General features: G+C 50.7%; 1 pseudogene; it reads left to right on the top strand.

Moving 5' to 3' along the window:
• On the top strand, window positions 1–17,831 carry LOC125432736 (annotated as a pseudogene).
• Window positions 17,832–23,378: the final 5,547 nt, after the last annotated feature.

The following is a 23,378-nucleotide window of genomic DNA, read 5'->3' as shown; positions in this document are numbered from 1 at the left end:
GGAAAGACTAAACAGGAGAGATGCATCACCATCAAGTCCATTTAAGTCTACTTTCTATGGCTTCCTGTGGAAGAATACTCTGATTTTCAGGTTGTATAAATGTTTTGCTCCTCTGAGAATCCATGTCCAGGGATGGGAACTGGGCTGCAGTGAATCTTTCATGCCCAGTTAGCTTCATTTGCAGAGACTGCATTTTGCATTTCTACTCTTAGTTATTTAGAGCAGCAGTGGCGAGTGGTTAAGAACAGGCTAGGCTCCAATCTGAGAACTGGTTTGATTCCGCCAGCCACTTCTGAGCTGTGGAGGCTTATCTGGGAACTGGGATTAGCCTGTGCACTCCCAACACTAATCTTCAGCTGGACGATCCCTACTAGTCCCAGTTCTCTCTCAGTTCCACCCACCTCACAAGGAGTTTGTTGTGAGGGGAGGAGATTGTAAGTTCCTGAGTCTCCCACAGGAGAGAGAGTAAAGCAAACCAAACCCTCCTCTCTCTTCTGTTGGTGATGGAGTGACCTGGGAATTATGGGACGGTGGGTGACAGGGTTTGGTTGTGTCCCTCAGCTGTCTCCCCCCTAATCTGTGCTAATCCCGTCTATTCAAACAAGGCTTCCACCCTCCAGGTTTCTATGAGATTCCATAATCTCACACTTGGGAGATCAAGTTTGGCACGCCTTGGGCTCCGCACAGGACTGCCGGCAGTTAAGGAAGACTTCCTGAATAGAAACAGTTTGCCAGCTGGGAGGACTTCTGTAACGCCTCCCACCCAGCACACACTGTTTGCAGTGGGCAGGTACCATCTGGCCGGGCTTCCAGAAAGGGGGCTGTGAAGGAGAAAGGCCTGGTGAACGTGCTCTGGGCGGCTAAAGCCACCGAACTCCGCAACCTTCTCTCTCTCTCTCTCTCTCTCTCTCTGTATGACAAAGTCACTGTCAGAAAATGCATGCCTCTGCACATGTGTGTTTCAAGTGCCTTGTCATGTTGCCCAGCTGCATGCCCTCTAAACCCGAAAGAAGTGGTCATGCTGGAGGATGGTTCCTTGGCAAACTGTCCTAGAGCAGTGGTGGCGAACCAATTGGCCATGCTGGTAGGCTGATGGGAATTGTAGTCCATGTAACATCTGAGTGCTAAAGGTTCGCCTATCACGGTCCTAGAGTGAGCTCCTCCTGGATTTGGCAGCTCCTCTTCACCACTCAGTAAATTGTTTGGTAGAGATTCTTAGTTCTTCCTTCCTCCCCGAAAGTGCAAGATGTCTTATGTTGTGATGGATGCCTGAAAGTCTCGGTTCTTCCTGCAGGGCCATTTCTGTTCTACCAGCTGTCGGAAAACCATCCATGCTCATCAAGCAGAGCAAAGACGCTTTCGCGGGTCTCATCAATTTGACACCCTGGTCGCCGATTTCTCATCAGAGGTCACCGCTGTTCCAAGGGATGGTGCCTTGGTTGTCGTGGGATTGTGTTTCCCGTGAGATGTCTCTTTCTGCCCCGGGATTTCTCTTTGGTAGTTGCTCCCACCGGGTGGTATTGCAGCCGGTCAAACGCTTTCTCCCACCTCCCGCCTGTTGGCTTTCATATACCCCAGTTCAATTTTCTGGCCACTTTGAGGGGTGCCTAGTGGTGGAGTGTCCCTGCCCCACAATCAGGCCTGGGATCTAGACCTTGTCAATGGTCTCAGTGGTGTAGTGGTTGGCAGCAGGTGCACTCTTAAACTGGAGCAGTTTGATTTCCTCGCCTAAGCTGCTTGAGCTGTGGAGGCTTATCTGGGGAATTGGCTTATCTGGAAAGATTAGCCTTTATACCCAACACATGGTGACCTTTGGGCTAGTCACAGTTCTTCTGAGCCTCTCTCAGCCCCACCCACCCCAAAGGGTGTTTGTTGGGAGGGAAAGGAGATTGTCAGCTCCCTTTGAGTCTCCCACAGGAGAGAAGGGGATTGGCAGGAGAGAAGGGGGATCCAACCTTTCTTCTAAAGTTGAGAGTCTTTGTTTGCTCCTCTCAGAGGCGGGTTGACTGCCCTCCAAGCATCTGCCGCCACCTTCCTTGGGGCAAACCCAACCTGGCTCTTTTCTCCTCCAAAGGCGTGTCCAGACGGAGACTGTTCTGCTTTTGGCCATTGCCGAGGATCAAGCCCGCCTTGGATGAGAACAAGATGGACCGGGCTCTGCTGGAGCTGCAGCTGCAACCTGAGGAATAGGCCTCAGACCCTTCCAGCGATCGTGGAGAACGCTACTGTCATCATCTCCACCCCAATGGAAGGGCGAGGCCTCTAAGTGGGCTGGCTATGGTAAGAGGTGGTTGTGGTGGCCTGTCGGGTTGCTTCATCCCCTGAAGGGCGGGCAGGGCTGCCAGCCCCTCTCCGCCTAGTGAGCCCAAGGTGCACCTCCCCCATAAGTCTTTGTAAAGCACCAAGAGGCTCTGCAAAACTGCATAGATTAGCATGCACCTCCCTATTTAAAACTTGTTGGACCCAGTTGGAAGCCCTGGATTCAGTTGTAATGTCGGGACTGCCTGGGACTTGTATCCTCTGTTGTATTTTGGGACTTCAGCCCAGTGAGCCACGTCCCAGGTGGGCTGGTCTGTGGCCATGCTGGCAGGGCTGATGGGAATTGTAGTCCATAACATCTGAGTGCCAAAGGTCTCTGGCCACCACTCGACCTAAGTGATTCCCAACCCTCCTCCTAATAGTCTGATGCATAGCCCAGCTGGCTAAAAGCCTGGCTGAACAGGTCCATTTTACAGGCCCTGCAGATCCCCGCGAGGGCCCCGTCCTTAGGGGCCTGTTCTAACAGGTAGGGGCCAGGGCTGTAAAGGCCCTGGCCCTTGTAGCCACACAAACACAATAACAGAATTGGGTGTACGTACAAGGCTATCAAAACGCATTGCACTTCAAGTTCAGACATTGGTAGTCATCAATGTGTAGTCAAATATAATCTTAATTCTTAATATTCCAGCTTTATACCAAAGCTACTATCAAAGTAATCAATTTCTTAATAATTTTACTGTCAAAGTCCATCAGTTTTGAACAATTTTTGCAATAGAATATTCACTATAAATGAAATAACGTTATCTAAAATGGATTGTTCTATCTTTATCAAATGGGTTAGAGCCCAGGAAGAGAAAAGGCAACTCCCTTGGTGGCTGACCAAAATTTAAGAATGTTGTTTTGACTGAAGAAGATGCCAAAACGTAGTTAAACGTATGGCCAAGTTTTCAAGCTTCAGGCAGACAGATCGCTAACTGGAGCGCTCTCAACATACACTTGCAGGAGAGAACCCAGAGCTTGGATCTTAAGGAGCCCTTGGACATTGGACACAGGAATTTGATTGAATACTCTGATAGAAATATGGACTATATGTATATGTGCCTACTAAAAACTAAAAAAAAAGCTATATATGGCTTATCTGCTAAGATAGTGGTGGCTTAACCCATGGCACGGGTGCCAGAGGTGGTAATCAGAGCCTCTCTGTGGGCACGCTGCACAGAGTTCATCATATGGGGAATCACCCCCCCCACAATAATATCTAGCCCGGCCTGGGTCCCTGGACTGATGTGCATGCAACCCCAGTAGCAGGGACTCCACTCGGCTGGCGGGCCTGGTGCCCGCTCCAGGCTGCTGCCCGGGGGCGGGAGGGGCAGAGATGCCAGAGAGGCGAGAGCAAACACATGGGACTTGCTGAGGCTACAGCAGGTCAGCCCCCGCCTCTAGGGGGTCATTCAGGTTAAATTCGTTCGCTGGCACTTTGGGGAGCATTACAAGTGGGTTTTGGGTTGCAATTTGGGCACTCGGTCTTGAAAAGGTTCGCCACCACTGTGCTAAGATTTGGGCCAGGGATCTCCAGCAGGTACTCCTCCGAAGAACAGAGGGACCTAACAGGATAGTACGGGGAGCTGCGGTCCTCAGATACGTTGGCCCAATGCTGTAGTTGGACCAGTAATCCTTACCAATCTTCCACGGTTGCTGCTAATGCATGACCGGTGGAATATTTTTGCTTCTGAGAGAAACACAACAGAAAGTGCACCAGTCCTCATTCCCTTGAGCTGGGCTTGTTATCTGTGAAAGAGGCCAAATAAGTTGTCCCTTCCTTAGGTTCAGGTAGGTTTTGGTTCTGTTGTACGTCTTTCTGTTGATGTGCGCTGAGTCTTGACTTGCACCCACCTTCCAGATCGATCCAGTTCTGGGCACTGTCGGCTTTGGTTCCGGCCTGCACGGCTGGGCGTTTACCCTGAAGCAGTTTGCTGAGATACCGGGCTGTTCTCAGAAGCTAAAGGCTTAAGGGTTGAACGCGACTGACCGTGCCAAGAAGGTGGAGGACATGATGAAGAAGCTTTGGGGAGACAGGTGGGTAGTTCTGCCCAGCATCTGAAGCCATTGCCTCGGTCTTGTGGGAGGAGGTTCCACTGACCCCGCTTTTCCAAACCAATCTGCTATATTGTCTAAGGCTTTCAATGTCGAAGCAGGTCGCGGTGGTTTTGAGTTTATATCGGCACTTAGATTCTCTCGATAGCCAGAGTCTGGTTGGTATCTTTCAGAGGATCATCTGGCATGATCCTCTGGAAGATGCCAGCCACAGATGCAGGCGAAACGTCAGGAGAGAATGCTGCTAGAACACGGCCATACAGCCCGGAAACCACACGGCACCCAATCTGCTATAGTTGAATGAAGTATGTATGGCTGTTCCAGCTGGCATATTGCAACTGGCATCACAGTTAGCTACACCTTGGGCATGCAGAGATCTGACTCAAGCTTAGGTCCCGGCAGCTGATTCCGGGCTCTTGAGCAGGCTTACCAGCTGAGACAAACCCTCCCGCTTGCCCCCAATTTGTCTGATCAGGAGCAAGGTGGGAATTACCTCAAGGTAAGGACTGATGATGTTGTCTCTCTCTCTTATCAGATACTTTGACCCAGCCACTGGCAAATTTAGCAAATCTGCCACCAGCCCAGATGGAAAGAAACTACCTAGGACTTTTTGCCAACTGATTCTGGACCCAATCTTCAAGGTAACCTGCTTTGTCGAAGGCTTTTCACAGCTGGAGTCAACTGGTTGTTGTTAGCTTTCCAGGCTGCGTGGCCGTGGTCTGGTGGATCTTGTTCCTGACGTTTTGCCCGCATCTGTGGCTGGCATCTTCAGAGGTGTATCACAGGGAGAGGTGTGTTACACCCTGTGAGAATATATACACCCTGTGAGAATATATACCCCTTCTCACAGTGTGTAACACACTTCTCCCTGTGAAACGCCTCTTAATCAGATTCAGGCGAAACGTCAGGAACAAGATCTACCAGACCACAGCCACACAGCCCAGAAAACCCACAACAACCAGTAACCTGCTCTGCTTCCTCAAGAGAGCCTTTTGGTCTTTTGTGTGCACCCCGCACATCTCTGCGTGTGATGATGAGAAAAGTTTCTTCACTTTGACCTGACATTTGTCTGAAGAGATTTTCAAAGATCTGATGCAAATGCAGCTGATCTTCCTATGGGTTCTCTTCGCCAAGTTAAAAACCACCTCAGTTTCTGACCCGATTCAAGAACAAGATAATTTTGGCCACGCCTCTTCTGGCTGGTCCCACATATCTGTTTCCAGGGTGGTGTTCTTCTACCCTTTTGGGCGTCTCCGTGCCAAGTTTAGGTTTTTATAGACCAGGGGTCTGCAACCTGCGGCTCTTCAGATGTTCATGGACTATTATTTTTTTTAAAATTTATTAAATTTATAGGGCGCCTCATCCCCGAAGGGCTTGAGGCAGCTCCCAACACAGCTGTTTCCAACAGCAAATAATACAACATAAATGTTAAACCGTTAAAACTCAGCAGCAATTAATAAATAAATTAAAACAACCAGATTGTGTAAAACACACACACATATATATATATACAGGCAATAGGCTACCGCATCTAAGGCCAAAGAAGAAGAAAAGAAAAAGGAAGGAGAGGGAGCTAGGTAGTCTTGCAGTGGAATTTAGGGCCCCAACCAGGGTGGTCCAGGGCTGGCAGCTTTTGATTAATTGGGGCGGTGGAACCGCAGTCGCCCCTCCAAAAGCCCGCGGAATAGTTTGTCTTAAGGCCCCATGAACTTGCTACAACCCGTGAGGTCGGATAGCTGGAGGTAGATCATTCTTCCAGGTAGGCCAGAGCCGTAGCGTCCTGGGTCTGGCCGAGGCCAGCCGCGATCCTCAGGGGTCAGGGATCACCAGCAGTCTAGCCGCCATTGGATCGAAGGGTTTGTGGCACTACTACAAATCCCACAATGGCGCTGGCAGGAGCTGATGGGATTTGTAGCCCATGAATATCTGGAGAGCCACAGGTTGCAGACCCCTGTTATAGACAGATTTATGGAGGATGGGTTTACGAGTAGCCACTAGCCATACGATGACTGAAAGGAAGCTCCCAAGTTCAAAGGAAGTAAACGTCTGGATTTTGGTGCCAGGAGGCAACATTAGGGGAAGGCCTTGGCTTCTGGGCCCCATCGCTTGGGGTCCTCCGGCCAGCTGGACGGCCTCTGTGTGAGGTAGGATACACCACCCGTGACCACTACCTGGACCCACTGGGGGTTTTGTGTTCCTGAGAAGCTGCTGCTGCAAATGGGACGGGCTTGTGGAATCTATGATTCTTTGAATCCAGCCTCCCATCTATTTGACTGAGCCTCGGCAGTGCCTTAATGAACTGTTCGCTACAACCGGCAGGAGCTTGCTGGGTTCTGGTGCATGGGTTGGGTCGCAGGGGATGCTTCCCTTCCTGAGCCTCGAGAGGGGAGATGCACAGGTGAGTTCTTGTCGCCTCATCCTCCGCCTCCCTCTCAAAGGTTTTCGGCGTAACCATGAACTTCCGAAGGAGAGACGCTGCTGGTCGAGAAACTGGACATCAAGTTGGACACACAGCTTAAGACAAGGACAAGGAAGGGGAGTCTTGTTGAAGTGCGGACCGCTGCAGCCCCTGTGGGTGGGGGCGGAGGAACTGAAGGGGAATCTGTCCCTCCAGGTGTGATCTGGGGGAGCATCTTTGGGGGGGTGGAGAGTCTTAGTTACCACAAGGCACTCTTGATCAGGAAGAGGAGCCATCACGGGGAACCCCTCTTGGTCCTTTCCTCGCAGGGTTTTACTGTTGTGATGTTGGAGCTCTAGGCTGTCAAGTGAGGGCTGGCTGCCTGTGGTGGTATAGAGGCCCCGCCCAGATGATCACCTACATCCACCTGCCTTCCCCGGTCACTGCTCAGCCCGCCATGAAGCTGTTGTAGCTGAAGTAACCTTCAATCTAATTTAGGCTGCCATGGGTAAGGTGGATGTCAGAACCCCAAAAATCCACAAAGACTCTTGTTGTAGAACAGGAACTTTATGGTTCAGGGTCTTGGCAAAGCCAAGACTGAGATTACCCGCAAACTGTATTAATAAAACTGGCACCCCCCCCCCCCCCCAGCCTGAAAGTCTAGAAGTACCCTGTTTCCAATATGACATCCCCAAAAATAAACGTAGTGGAGGTTTGCCAGTGCGGAAATATAAGGCATCCCCAAAAGTAAGACATAGCTGTTTCTTTTTTGTTTGGAAGCATGCCTGAAGCAACAGAATACAGAAATATAAGACATCTCCCCTGAAAAATAAGACATAGCCTCTTTTGGGAGCAAAAATTAATATAAGACACTGTCTTATATTCGGGGAAACACGGTAAGTGCTAGAAGATAACAGGAGATGAGCAGGCAACGGCCTTGACGCCACCTGGTCTCACTACACATTCTACAAATGCAAGGAAGAAAGCAGTTAGAAATACAGTTAACCCTTACCAACCTCCCCCCAATGAAAAGAAACAGCAGCACAATCAAATTCCCAAATACAGGCCTCCTGACATAGGAACATCCCGGTGCCCGTGTGTCTCAAGGCAGCCTCTCTGACATCAAGCTTAATTTCCTCTCCTCCCTCCTTTGAAGGCGTTAAGAACTGTGACCCCAAGGGGCCCCTGATGATGTACATTTCGAAGATGGTGCCAACTTCGACAGCAAGGGGTCAGCTTTTTAAGGCTCTTTTCTTAAATGTGGTCCACCGGGCTGTGAAAAGTCAGAATCATGGGGAATTCAAATTACACACCAGGAGGATCTTTACCTGGAAGCTAATCCAAAGGTTCACTATCTTCTCTCAGGGTTCCCACGCTCTTCCTGTCCAGTCCTAAAAGCTGTATGCACATCGCTAGACAGAACACACACTCTGTTTCATCCAGTCCTTTCTGGACCTCAGCTTTTCCCCCAGACAGTGACATTTGTTACAAAGTTCTCCCATTCTGTATTCCATCTAGTAGACCTAGCATTATAATGGCTCAAGGGGCCACATCCGCTCCTCACTGATGACCTGACTGGGCCCTCAGATGAGTCAAGGCAAGTAGTAAAAATGTTAACATTTTGTCTACCATTGTTTTGGTGAAATTTTAGTGGAATAAATTACATTTTATGGAAGGTAACCTCACTTTTTCATTGCATAACTTTAACATATCCTGTGGTCTTCGCCCCTTTGTCAAACAATGCTATTTACTGCTTTTTATAAAGAAGAAATACAATAAATATTATGCAGAATTGAGCTCCACCAAATTCCGCCCCAATATTTTCTCTTATGCGCGTCCATGGAAAAAATAATTGCCCACCCCTGATCTAGAGCAGTAACAATTCATACCAGGGAATTACAGTTCCATCATCCCCGCCAGCATGATGCTTGGCAGGGGATGATGGGAACTGTAGTCCATAACATCTGGGAGGTCGCTGTTTGACATCTGTGATCTAGGGAAAACATTTTCTTGTTTTAAAAAAATACATTACTTCTTCATTAATAGCATTAAAAGGCTAGTCCCCACTAGGTTGAAAAATTAATGCAACTGCAGGCTTAGGTTCCTCCTTTAAAAGGATAGCTGCCAATTTAAATAGGAAATATAGTGTTGGAGCCGGAAACTCTCCGTCATTAAGAGCCTCACACTGGGAAGTTGGCTGTTTTGTAAGTCCCAGCCGTATATGCTGCGTGGCAGGAAAGAAGCTGTGGAGTCAGCTGTGATCAGTTAGGTGCCAGCTCTCCCCCCCCCCCCCAAAAAAAACACAGCTGTTCGCATAGTATTGATGGGAATGTAGAAGCAGCCACAAAAATAGTGCTCGAAATCAAAGCAGGAAGTATCTGGAGGTAAGGTGGTGCCATCATCTGGGTGCCCTCTAAAAGTATTAGGTGGAGGGAGTGACTTATATTCTCCGATAGCAGGACTGGCTACTCCCATCAGCTCTGCCAGCATGGCTAAATTGGCTGATGGGAATTGTAGTCCATAAACATCTGAGTGCCAAAGGTTCGGCCACCATGGGCATAGCTCTTCCAAAGACTGGTATACTGAGTAGAATTCTGCTGAGTTGGGCTACAAACTTATTTTTTAAGAACATCCCAGCACACATATCCCGTCCCATGTCCCACCACCATGCCTGCCTCCGCAACCAGAACCCACACCCACACACCTGCCCTCTGAGTCCACCCATGCAGCACTGTGCCTCCCAGAAAGGGGGATATACATTCAAACTTCTGGGTTTCTTTCTAAAGGGAGACCATTTATCTTGCTCAATGAGACTGCCTGGAATATATAACCTGACCCACGGGTGGCTCTCCGGGCGGTAGCTAGCATGTGTCCCCTTGTGCTAAGTTGAAGCTATTGGTTTCCCTCAGAATCACTCCTTATGCTCAAAGGGTGGAAGTCTTCAGACTGCTAAGAATAGCTCTTTGATCTTGATTTCTCATAATTTGACTGTGGCTGTAAGACAGCCTGTTCTCCCACTATGTTATTAATCCCATATGAAGAATTATGGCAGTGCACTGCCTGCTGATTAACATCCCACCCAGAGGGAGAGCCTTTGCCACCGTAAGATGTAATGTGCTGCCATCCGCCTAAGTTGAGGGGGGGGGGAGATTTAAGAATATGGAACGTTGTAAAAGAGTTTGTTCATGTGATAGGACTAATGGGTCAACACTTGACCATTCTCTCTGTTTTGGATGCCCTAAACACAATAAGATAATGATGAATGCATGAATTCCACTTTCTGTAATGTTCTCAGTGGCACGAAAGTGTTACAAGATACCCAATCTCCTGAACAGCTCTGATGTGCTCTTTGTGAAAGTGTTGCCAATTTTATACTGGAAATTAGTAATTTTAGCAATTTTAACTGTATTTTCTTAACCATGTTTTGTTTTAAAATTTTGTCCTGTTTTATAGGCCAATAAAGGCTTGTGTTGTTGTGTATGTGTCCCCTTAATGGACCGTCCTCCCATCTGATGCCTTTCTTTGTTCTCTCCTGCAGGACCATCCTGATGGGTCACTGAGCCCATTGAGGGATGTGCTCCTATGGAACATCAGTGGGCTGGTGGGCGTGGACCAATTCCTGGTGAAGACCGGCACCATCACCACCTTCGAGCATTCCCACAACATGCGTCAGCTATGAAATTAGCTGCCAGCCCCTGGTGCAGGCCACGCCCAGGCTAAGAACCCGCCGACCTGCCTCAAGCTGGGTGGAAGGCCTGAAGAGGGCTTCGGCTGCGCCCGACCCCATGGTGCAGGTCGTGCGGTGGCTAGCTCAAGTGCCGCCACTTCCCCCACGCTTGCCTCAACAGCGCAGGTATGTAGCTCTTTGTTGTAGTCGAAGATAGATCGCTGTTCCTCCCCCCCCCCCTGCATTCGGTGCCCAAGCCATCCACTTGGAATAGGTAGGGGAATGCATACCCCCCTCCTAATCTCCACATCACTGCATGGGCTGTAGGACACAGAGGGAAGGAAGTGGAAGAGCAGCAGTGGCTTAGGCGGTTAAGAGCTCATGTATCTAATCTGGAGGAACTGCTTGATTCCCAGCTCTGCCTGAGCTGTGGAGGCTTATCTGTACCCAGATTAGCCTGTGCACTCCCCACACACGCCAGCTGGGTGACCTTGGGCTAGTCACAGCTGGAGTTTTCCTCAGCCCCACCCACCTTGCTGTGGGTGTTTGCTGTGAGGGGGGGGGGAAGGGCAGGGAGATTGTGCCCCTTTGAGTCTCCTGCAGGAGTAGTGGGGATATAAATCCAAACTTTTCCTCTTCTTCTTTTTTTTCTTCTCCTCTTCCTCTCTTCTTCTCCCTTTCCTCTCCCTTTCCTCCCTCCTTCTCCTCTTCTTCTTTCCCTCCTCTTCCTCTTCTTTTCTTCTTCTCCTTTCCCTCCTCCTCTTCTTCCTCTTCTTGCCAGTCATTCATTGGGGTTTGGGGTGCCAGCCCTGATGCCGGGTGCTGCAGGTTGTCCCTCTGTTCGCCTCGTGAGGAAGAGAATGCATCAGGATTTCTGACTGTCTGCAGGGCTGCCGGGTGCAGAGCCAGTGTGGTGTAGTGGTTAGGTTATGAGCAGTGACTTCCCCCGCTCCTCCTCCACGAGAGCAGCCAACTCTAATCTGGTGTACTGGGTTTGTTCCCCCCTCTTCTCCACCTGGAGCCTGCTAGGTGAACTCGGGCCAGTCCCAGTTCTCTGAATCCCTTCTCTCAGCCCCACCTGCCCTGGCCAGCAGTGTCGTGGTGGGAAGTGCGCGAAGGGTTTTGTGAGTTGCTTTGAAACTCCTTACAGCTGAAAAAGCAGGGTATAAATCCAAACTGTTCTTCTTCATGCGGCTGCTGCGGGCAGAGGACGAGTCCGACTGCACAGACGGAGCGGCACACCTTGTTGAGGGAAGGTGGGTGGTGGGTGGTAGACGTAGCCCAGTTCTCTTTCCTAGTGCATTATCGAGGAGTCCGGAGAGCACATCATAGCTGGTGCCGGAGAGCTGCATCTGGAGATCTGCCTGAAGGATCTCGGCAGGACCACGCCAGGCCCCAATCAGTAAGTGGTGTGGACTTCCTCCCTACTAAGTTAATTCCTGCATCTCACTGGCTGGAGATCCTTTGGGATTGGACGCGGATCGGCTTTTGTGTGAGAGCTTTCACACCCACACAGCACAACGCCTCCTTGCTGCCCGGCCCTGTATGGAATCCAACCCCGAAGGTTCTCGGTGGCAGATGTCTCTTTCACTTTGAAACCTCAAGCTTCTAGTTCTTAGCATGGGGGCCTTTCCCTCAGGGATGAGTGCAGAAGGCACACTTGGGCTTGGGGGGGCTTGGAGGGTGATGGGTGGGTTGCACCATGCGTTTCCAGTGATGCCGCCGCTTGGAGTTGGCGCTATTTAGTTTGCCCAGCTACACCCCTAGCTGCAAAAGACACCTTGAGAGCAGAGACCCTGCCTCCACATCGAAGCTGGAGGGGGGGGGGCGGGAGCCAGGCCTTCTGGAGAAACGGAGAAAGATCACGCCCAGGCCTCCATTTGGGTAGCAACCTCTGCAAACACAAGCCTTGGATCTAAAAGGGGGGCAGCCTCACCTCTCGGCCAAGGAAGAGGAGGAGGGTCTGGTAACCAAGTCGGCTTTGGAGGTTGTACTCGCCTGCTTTTGGATTCCCTACCTGAGCATATTCTGGTAAACCACAGCTGGTTGAGCTTTGGTCTGGGAACTGGGAGACCCAACTCAAATCCTCCTTTGCCGTGGAAGCTCCCTGGCTGATTGTGGGCCAGTCGCATGCATTCAGCCTGACCTACTTAACAGGGTTGTTGTGAATGTAAAATGTAGCAAAGGAGAATGTTGTTCTTCCTCTGAGGCCAAGGAGCCATCTTGTGTGAGTGACCTCACTTTACTCCAGGGAGTCTCTACACCAAATTCTTTCACTTCCTGCCTGTTTTGTGGTGGGGCTCATGCAACTTCCAGTTTCTTTCCTGCCTCAGACAGGAAGAGCCTTTCCTCTACTTTCCTCTAGCTCAGGGGTAGGGAACCTGCGGCTCTCCAGATGTTCAGGAGCTACAATTCCCATCAGCCTCTGTCAGCATGGCATTAGCTTAAGACAGTGAGGGGATGCATTGTTGATTTGTTTTGACAGAAATCGGACCCGGTGGTATCTTACCGCGAAACAGTCAGCGAAGAGTCCAGTGTGTTGTGTCTGTCCAAGTCACCCAACAAACACAACCGCCGAAGGGAAAGCCCAAGTTCTTCCTCGACGGCCGGGCCGAGGACATCGACAAAGGGGATGTCTCCTCCCGGCAGGAGCTGAAGCAACGGGCCCGCTACCTGGCTGAGAAGTACGAGTGGGACGTGCGAGGCCCTAGTGATCAGGCCCGGCCCTGACGGCACCGGTCCCAACATCCTGACAGATATCACCAAGGGGGTGCAGTACCTCAACGAGATCAAGGACAGTGTGGTGGCTGGCTTCCAGTGGGCCACAAAGGAGGTGAGTACCTGCTTCCCTTGGGCAGACTTGGGAAGGAACGTTGTTCCAGCACTGTTAGTAGTGAGAGCAAAGTTGTTGTCATTGCTTCAAGGAGCGGCTTCCCGATGGTCAAGGTTCAGGAAGTTCCATAAGACTCATCAGCTTTGGGTCTTAACTTGGCTAGCCTGATTCTGTTCGTTCTTGGAAGCTAAGTATGGTCTGCCCTGGGTAGCACTTAGGTGGGAGACCACCAAAGAAGTCCAAGATCACTACCCAGAGGCAAGTAGCGGCAAACCACCCGTTCCCTCGTCTCTTGCCTGACAACCCTTATGCACCGTAAGTCAGTTGTGACTTGACCAGTTTCACTCGTTTACCGGGTCTGTGGAGACATTTTAAAAACGCAAGGAGTGTGTTGGGAGTTCATTCACTTCCATACAGACTGTGACAGCTTTAAAAATCCACGAGAAAGACCTCATCTCCTTTGAGTGGGGTGGGGAAAATGGCAACATGTTAGATTTGTGTGGCTTTTAGTAAACCAATGAGCAGGTCAGGCTGTCTTGACAGTGGCTCTCGGTTCTTGGACGGAGGGGGACCTGTGTCCATTTCAGTGGGGATTTCAGGGTGGGGAAGAGCTCAGGGCCCTTGCAAAGTTTCTTTGGTCAGTTGCGGCTCCTCCCCTTCTTGCCTCCTGCTGGACCTCAGCCCTCTCTGTGAGGGGAGAACATGCGAAGGCAGTCCCGCTTCGGGAAGGGGTCCAAGGACGCGGACGCTGTAATGCTCTATCGCCATCTCAATCGCTGGGTGGCGGCTAGATCATTCAACCGCCAGAGATGCCTCTATGCTCGCGTTGCTGACCACTTCCAGCCCCTGGATGGAACCTATCTACCTTGTAGAGATCCAGGTGCGTGGAGCGAAGAGGACCCCAGGTGTTTTTGTGGGCCGGGATCTAGTCAGAGACCCCGTGGTCACTTTGCGCTTGCTTTCCCTTTGCAGTGCCCAGAGCAGGTCGTAGGTGGTACTCCACGGGCGCATGAACAGGAAGCCGGTAACACGCCTCGAAGAGGCCCAGGTGGCTGGTAATCCATGTTTGTACCGCTACCCACCCACCGCCAACGAGTCTTTGGTAAGTGGGATGCCAGCAAGGCATAACAAACAGGTCGGGTCACGTGCAGTTACATACTCAGCCGTATTAAGCTGATGGCAACGTTAAATCCTACAGTCATTTTTTCCTCTTCTGTGTCTCAGGGCTGTTCCAGAAAACACGGGGGGTTTCTCCCACTAGACGCTTGTGGTTGATGGAAATGAGTTTTTCTTGTTGATTGTAGGTACGCCAAAACATGAAAGATTGGTAGCTGCTCACGTCGTGGACTGAAGTTAAAATGGCAATTTCCACCCTTGATGCAGAGCCCTCCATATCCCAGTTCCTTCCCCTCAAGAATGCCATTTCATTGAGATTTTACTGGTGGGAAGGGCACCCGCTTCACTGTGAGAACTTCCTCTGGATCCAACCCATAACTTTTCCCCACCAAAAGATCCCAGCTTAATTGTAAATTAATCTGCTACTTCTTCCAGGACCACCTTTGTAGTGGAGGTCGATGGAGTTCAGTGAGTATGGTTCCCCTGCCAGCATGGCCAATTGGCCAGGCTGGCAGGGGCTGATGGGAATTGTAGTCCATAACATCTGGAGTGCCAAAGGTTCGCCACCACAGCCCTAGCGCCTACCTTGTTCTGCCCCCTCCCCTTTCAAATGTTTATGACCATCAAATAATTGTTTTTAAGCATAGCCTTCGTCAAAACCATCATTCTGTGTACTATTGAATGGGGGTATTTTGATAAGAGAGCATTGACGGTGCCTTGGCTGACTGTCAGCAAAGCTTATTCTATAATAGTTCCCATCATTTTCTGCCGTGTTCAGTAGGCTCTGTGTTGCCACAGCCATTTTGGGAACATTCCCCTACTTGCAGCTCGCCTCAGGGCCAATAACAAGCGGGAGAATAAAGTTTTCTTTTCCTGGAGGTCCCATGCACGCAACACTTTTTTCCTCTTTTTTTTTAAAATGAGAAATCTTTGTAGCTACAAAGATGCTGTCTAAGAATCAGCCACTTGGAAGGTAGACCAACCCTCCGAGCAGCTCCAGTTAGATTGCGTCTTTGTGTAGCTGCAAAGGTTTTTCATTAAAAAAAATGATGGGATCGCCAGGAAAAAACAAATTTTACTCTTCTACGTTTTACACTGAAATGGCCATCAGATAAGCTGCAAGCAGGGAAACTCATAAGAGCGAGCCTGCTGGATCAGACCAGAGTCCATCTAGTCCAGCACTCTGCTACTCGCAGTGGCCCACCAGGTGCCTTTGGGAGCTCACAGGCAGGAGGTGAAAGCAATGGCCTTCTGCGGCTGCTGCTCCCGAGCACCTGGTCTGCTAAGGCATTTGCAATCTCAGATCAAGGAGGATCAAGATTGATAGCCATAGATCGACTTCTCCATAAATCTGTCCAAGCCCCTTTTAAAGCCATCCAGGTGAGTGGCCATCACCACCTCCTGTGGCAGCATATTCCAAACACTAATCACACGTTGCGTAAAAAATGCTTCCTTTTATGAGTCCTAATTCTTTCCCCCAGCATTTTCAATGTATGGCCCCTGGGTCTAGTATTGTGGGAACGTTCTCAAAATGGCCGCAACAGCACCATGGATGCTACTGAACCTGACATAAAATGGAGGCAATATGAATGCTATTTTCTGAAACTACCATGTTTAATCATGCACAGAAGGATGGTTTTGGCGAAGGCTGCACTTAGAAATGATTCTTCGACGCTTTAACCTGCAGAAACGTGGCGTAGTGGTTAAGAGCAGGCGCACTCTAATCTGGGGAACCGGGTTTGATTCCCCACTCTGCCACTTGAGCTGTGGAGGTTATCTGGTAAAGCAGATTAGCTTGTGCACTCCAGCACATGCCGGCTGGATGACCTTGGGCTAGTCACAGCTCTTCAGAGTTCTCTCAGCCCCACCTACCTCACAGGGTGTTTGTGGTGAGGGGGGAAGGGCAAGGAGATTGTCAGCCCCTTTGAGTCTCCCGCAGGAGAGAAAGGGGGGATATAAATCCAAACTCTTCTCTTCTACTGTCACTTCTGGTGCAGCACATCCGATTGCACCTTAGATCTTTTGATGGAAAAGGGTCTAGTTAGCCCACTCGTCTACTAGGCTTCTGCGTGCCTTTGTTCTTCAAACGGAACAAGCTGCGGTGTTGCAGCTCCAGCAAGAACAGGCCAGTGGTGCCTGTCTCGAAAAGACGTGGCTTCAGCCTTTTCTCCCATGACCTGCTGTGCCTGGCTGTGCAGGCCTACAGAGTCCCACATCTGGCGCTTCAGAGGTTCAGTGCTGGAGCCGGGGGAGGTTTACATGCTTGGAAGTTTATAGAATTCTGGCTAGAGAAGCGACGTGCCTGGTAGCAAGCCGGCAACTACCGTGAGCACTGCTGCCTGATATGAGGAGAGGCTGCAACGTTTGGGACTCTTTAGTTTGGAGAGGAGACGTCTGAGGGGGGAGATGATTGAAGTCTATCAAATTATGCCTGGGGTAGAAAAATGTTGACAGAGAGAAATTTTTCTCTCTTACAATACTAGAACCAGGGGGCACCCATTGAAAATGCTGGGGGGAAGAATTAGGACTAATAAAAGGAAACACTTCTTCACGCAACGTGTGATTGGTGTTTGGAATATGCTGCCACAGGAGGTGGTGATGGCCACTATCCTGGATAGCTTTAAAAGGGGCTTGGACAGATTTATGGAGGAGAAGTCGATCTATGGCTCCCAATCTTGATCCTCTTTGATCTGAGATTGCAAATGCCTTAGCAGACCAGGTGCTCAGGAGCAACAGCCGCAGAAGGCCATTGCTTTCACCTCGTGCATGTGAGCTCCCAAAGGCATCTGGTGGGCCACTGCAAGTAGCAGAGTGCTGGACTAGATGGACTCTGATCTGATCCAGCTGGCTTGTTCTTATGTTCTTATGATACTGGCAGTCAGGAAATTCTTAATGGGATTGGATTCAGATGGGAATACGAAGCACAGTGCATATTTAACAAGGGGTTGCAGCTCTCCAGTCCTTTTTAAAAGGAGGCTGTGCAGCTGATGGAGTTGCTTTTGCTGAACTTCCGTGGTTAGGGGCAGTCTATATGTGTTCCCCCTGCGCTACCTTATAAGATTCCAAAAGGCACAAGCTGGCCAGGGTGGGGAAGTGAAATACTGGATTAGAGTTTAAGACGCTTGTTCCTGGGCTCATATTTTTCAATTGGGAAACCAGGCTAGAATATTGTATAACCCCTGTGTGTTCTCCCCCCCCCCCCCAACAGGATTTACAGCTGACTTGAGATCCAACACGGGGGGCCAGGCTTTTCCCCAGTGCGTGTTTGACCACTGGCAGATCCTGCCCGGGGATCCCTTTGACAACACCACCCGCCCTTCCCAGGTGGTCGCCGAGACCCGCAAGCGCAAAGGGCTGAAGGAGGGCATTCCAGCGCTGGACAACTTCCTGGACAAATTGTAAAAAAAACCAAACCTGTCAACCAACCCTGCAACATCAGATTTAAAATAAATTTGCAGAAATCACCTTTGTGGGACTCCCAGTCGAATTTAAGTAACGTTCCAGCGGCGGTGCCGAAGGCAGCCAACCGCCCTCTTATTCCAGAGAGAGCCGCGTCTGTGTTTGGGCTTTAGTGTTTCCCATATCCATCTGTCGACCTCCTGGGTCCCTTCTGCTCAGTGCCATTGTAGCTGCCGGGGGTGGGGTGGGGGGACCCACATTTCCATTTGACACAGTTGGAGCAAAGGAGCGCGCAGAAAAAGCAGGCCGGGCCCTCGGTGTTTATTCACAGGCAGGTGAATAAGAAAGCCTTGGTTATCTCGCTTGGGAAGGGGGTCTTCGGAGGCCGTGGTGGAAGAAGGCTGGCTTTGGTGGGAGGGGGTTAGCAGCAGATCGGGTGAGGACGTCTAGTGGGGAGAAAGGAGGAGGCCCAGGGCCTTGGTACAAGTAAGTGTCATTGTGAAAATCCATGTATTAGTGCTACTGGAATAAATTTAATAAGACTGATTCAGGCTTCCTTTTGGCATTGAGTCTCCATCAGCCGTTCAACCGCTGCAGAAGCCAGGGGAGGGCGAATGGGTCCTGGGAAGGGAAATCACTTGAAAAATAGCCTGACACACAACAGCATAAGCATAAGCATTTATTGTCATTGTGCACGCACAACGAAATGTACAGCAGCATTCCTCGATGCACACAATTTCAGACTCATACCCCATCCTCCCTTTCCCCTTCCTCCACCCATCCCTACACAGCCCCAAACACATCAACACGAAGCCGCGGAGTTCAGCATAGCCACAGCTCTAGAGTAGAAGCTGTCTCTAAGCCTCTTTGTCCTAGTTTTGATAGACCTGTATCGTCTGCCGGATGGTAACAGTTCAAAAAGAGTGTGCTGGATGAGACGGGTCTCTCAGAATATTTTGGGCTTTCTTTAGGCTTCGGGAATTATAGAGTTCTTCCAAGGAGGGGAGAGGGCAGCCGATAATCCTCTGTGCAGTAGTGATCACTCTTTGGAGCGCCTTCCTATCCGCCACTGTGCAACTGGAGAACCATACACAGGTGCAGCAGGTTAAGACACTTTCTATAGCACAGCGGTAAAAGGACACCAGGAGTTTTCCATCCAGTTGTTGTTTCCTTAAAAGTCTCAGATAGTACAGTCTTTGAAAGAAGAACAGGAAGAAGAAGCTCCTCCCACTGCGGTCGAATGACGCGCGTCCTCTCCACACAATGCATTTGGCACACCACGCTCCTCTCGCAGCAAAAGCTGACGTGTCTTTGGACCAGCATTTCTCCAGACTGCCGGAAGCAGCGAGCGGACGTCCCGCCTGCGTTTCTCAAAACGACTGCTCAGCAAGGCAGTCAATGGGGAAGCTGGCGTCCTGATTTCTTGTGAACGTTGGTAACTGGAAAAAGAGGCAGGTTGGAATGTTCCAGCGGTCCCTCTATCCCAGTGGTTCTCAACCTGTGGGTGGGGACCCTTTGGTGGGGGGGCGTCAAACAACCCTTTAACGGGTCACCTAAGACTGCATCACTGTTCTCCATCTGTAAAATGGACAAATGTTAGGGTTGGGGGTCACCACAACATGAGGAACTGTATCAAAGGGTCACAGCATTAGGAAGGTTGAGAACCACTGCTCTATCCCAGGGGTCATGCTCGCAGGGGCTGATGGGATTTGTAGTCCATGAACCTCTGGAGAGCCGCAGGTTGCAGACCCCTGCTCTATCCACAGCTTTTTTTTCTTTCTGGCTTGTGTACAAACGGGCGAGCCCCAGCAGGCTGGAGTCAAATGCGCTGTTGGTACCCTGCCGTTCATTGGTGATGACTGGGCATTACTCTCTCGACGGGCATCCTGCCGTGGGAACGGGAGTTGGAGTAATATGGATTCCATCATGGCTGGTTTGGGCCGGGAGCGCTGAGAGTAGAACCTTTGCGAGCACTGCCACAGTGGAAGGTTTTTCTTTCTCAGTCCTGCCTTGCTCCTGCGGTCGCGGGGAGCTGTTGTGCCAGCCGCGACGGAAGGGCCAACATGCCCACGTTTACTCCAGTCTCCACATAAGCTGAATCTCACGTCAGAACCTCTTCAATCAAAGCAAGACTGTCTCCCAGAAGGAGGTACACCTGCTAGGGAAATGACCATACAGCATACGGAGGACATCTTGTGGGTGGTTCCCATGGGGAGGCAGGAAATGACTTTTCCCGCTTCCTGATGGGCGAAACCGCCCCTTGTGCTCCCGTCTGTTTCCTGCCTCAAGGGGAGTAGCAGGTGAGATTTCCATCTGCTGAGCACAGTTGTAATTTTTAACCCACCCTCTTTGTGCTGGGGGTGCCGTGTCAATGACTGGGGAAGGCAGTGGCAAACCATCCCATAAACAGTCTGTCCAATATGGTGGGATGTCACCTCATGGGTCAATAATGACCTTTACCTTCTTGGGGGCAAACTGCAGTATCATTTGAAATCGTTCCTTTTGAGCTAGTTTGTTCATTGTTTGCTGGGACTGGGAGCTGTGTGCTAAACTTCCCTGAACGGGCGTTTGAGCAAGTACGAACGTAGGGGCTGGCCTGCCCATCTGCAAGCTCAGATCCCCACTTGGCCATGAGCCCGTCACGTTTCTACCTGGCTTACCTCACAGGGTTGTTGTGAGGAGACCACTGATCCCTATGGAGGAGAAAGTAGCGGAATAAATGTTGAGAATACAAACTTGGCCCTTTCCAAACAGAACTGCGGCCTTGCCCCTGGAAACCAGCGAAACAGCGAGAGATATTTTGCGTGGGCCTCGTCTGGCAGGATCACCTGCTGAGTCAGGTGAGTGGCCCTTTAAGGGAGGGTCAAATTATAGCAGCGCAGCCAGGAAAACCAGTTGACAGAAGCTTGTGAAGGAATCCGGAGGAAGCCTCTGCCTTCCGCTGCAACGTACTTTGGGCGTGACAGGAAATGCTGGGCAGCCGGGAAAGAGAAAGGCCCGACCTCAGCCCTCTGATGAGCAAAGCTTGCTAATGATGGGGTATCTCTCAGCTCACTCGTTCACAGCAACTTGATGGCACATAACACATCTCTTTGAGCAAAAAGTGATCAGTTCTTGCTGTTTCTTCCAAGGTGGCCAGTAGGGGGCGTGGTTTCGTAGGCCTATTCCAGTGATGGCGAACCTGTTCGAGACCGAGTGCCCAAATTGCAACCCAAAACCCATTTATTTATCGCAAAGTGCCAACACGGCAATTTAGCCTGAATACTGAGGTTTTAGTATAGAAAAAATGGATGGCTCCGAGGCATGCATTACTCGGGAGTAAGCTTGGTGGTAGTCGGTGGCTTTGCTTTGAAGCAACCGTGCAACTCTTCCGACGGGAGAATCATGACCCTAGGAGGGTTTACTCAGAAGCAAGCCCCATTGCCAGCAACTGAGTTTACTCCCAGGTAAAGGATCGGGCTTTAGTTCTTCGCATGAAAATCAGTGGGATTTAACAGCGCTTAACGGGGTTGCCTACACTGCTTCCCCAAAACTAGGTCTTAGGTTTAATGCTAATAATCGAGCCCAGCGGCCCAGGCAAGCCTAGATGGGGGGGGGGGGGGGGGCACTCTGTTTGCACGTGCCCACAGAGAGGGCTCTGAGTGCCACCTCTGGCACCCGTGCCATAGGTTCGCCACCACTGGCCTATTCTATGGGCCCTGCCACATAGGTTGCAAAATCACACTTCCGTTGACGTGAGCCGTGCAGAGAAAGTGAGAGCAATTATTTCCTTCTGCTTCTGAGTTTGGTAGAAGTATTTAACTGGTACCTGCTGGAAATGGCATGCCCTTGCGGGCGTCAAACTACAGTACTGGGCCCATGGGCGCGCAAGGAAGCCCCCTGGGAACACAAGGGGGAGATTAGTCTGACTCAGTGATACATTGCGGGGAGGGGGAGACGATTGTAAGCCACTTTGAGACCTCTCTAATAGGACAGAAAGGTGGGATGTAAATCCAAAACTCTTCTCCACCCTCTACAAGGAGCCTTCTGGGTGACCTCGGGCCCAGTCTCAATTCTCTGAACTCTCTCAGCCCCTCCTGCCTGCCAAGGTGCCATGGGCAGGTCGGTGGGCGAAGGAAGGCAATTATAAGCTGTTGTGAGACTCCTTAAAGGTAGAGAAAAGCTTGGTATAAAAACCAACTCTTCTAAGATACTAGGGGCATATCGGCTAAGAGCAGGCGCACTGTAATCTGGAGGAACCGGGTTCGATTCCCCGCTCTGCCACCGAAGCTGTGGAGGCTTATCTGGGGAATTCAGATTATCTTGTGCACTCCAACACACACCAGCTGAGTGACCGTGGGCTAGTCACAGTTCTTCTGAGCTCTCCCAGCCCCACCTACCTCACAGGGTGTTTGTTGTGAGGGGGGAAGGGAAAGGAGTTTGTAAGTTCCTTTAAGTCTCCTACAGGAGAGAAAGGGGGGGGGGGGAATCCAAACTCCTCTTCTTCTGAGAGCAGCAGTGGCGTAGGAGGTTAAGAGCTTGTGTGTCTAATCTGGAGGAACCAGGTTTGATTCCCCGCTCTGCCACCAAAGCTGTGGAGGCTTATCTGGGGAATTCAGATTATCTTGTGCACTCCCACACACGCCAGCTGGGTGACCTTGGGCTAGTCACAGCTCTTCTGAGCTCTCTCAGCCCCACCTACCTCACAGGGTGTTTGTTGTGAGGGGGGAAGGGCAAGGAGATTGTCAGCCCCTTTGAGTCTCCTGCAGGAGAGAAAGGGGGGATAGAAATCCAAACTCTTCTTCTTCTCTTCTTCGTTGTCCAGTGCTGGGGAATGTGAGGCTCCCAGATTTGAGCAACATGCAGTCTCATCCCTGAATCATCACTGGAAGTAAGAAGCGTCCGTCTTTCAAAGCACAGGACGCCTATGAATTTGTTCCGGGATGTCTGGCAGCCGGACCTTCAGATGAAATCTTGGAGCAAGCAGCCTGAATCAGTCTGGCTGTGATTTTCTGCCTCTGTCTTTAAGAGAAGAGAAGACTAATTGAAAACGACAATAAGACTAGGAAAAGTTGAAGCCAGCAGGGGAAGAGAAAAACCCTACCTGAGAAAGGAAGCAATGGCCCTCAGTTTGCAAGACCTGAGCAAGGGTGTTAACAATAGGACTTTGGGGAGAATAGGGTCTGCATGAGGCAGAAGCGACTTACACACACAGACACACGTATCTGTATGGAAACTATATCTACAAAAGGCAAGGTGTATTGGCGAGGACTCGTTCTATAAAGAGCTGCACAGGCGCGTGAGCAGAGCGGGTTCCTGGCTTCTTGCCTTGGGAAGACTAGCGTCTACATCAGTGATTCCCAACCAGGGCTCCGTGGTACCCTGGGGTGCCGTGAGCATGTCCCAAGGGTACCACGGCAATGCTACCGGCCCCCCTCACTTTTGTGGTGTCTCCCGTCGGCGCCAGCAAGGACATGGAGCTGGCCCAGGAGACAGGGCCTGCCGCAAGGTCAGCAGCCAATTCCCGCACCCCCCACCCAGTGCTTCCCTTCACCCTGGGAGGGGAAGGTGAGGGGGGGGTGGCAATCAGGGGTACTGGGAGGGGAAGTTGGGGGGGGATGGCAGGGGTACCA

The sequence above is a fragment of the Sphaerodactylus townsendi genome, linkage group LG05 (assembly GCF_021028975.2).
Source record: "Sphaerodactylus townsendi isolate TG3544 linkage group LG05, MPM_Stown_v2.3, whole genome shotgun sequence".
Lineage (NCBI taxonomy): Eukaryota > Metazoa > Chordata > Lepidosauria > Squamata > Sphaerodactylidae > Sphaerodactylus > Sphaerodactylus townsendi.
Note: the sequence above shows the minus strand (reverse complement) of the source record. Positions and strands in the feature narration are given on the sequence as shown.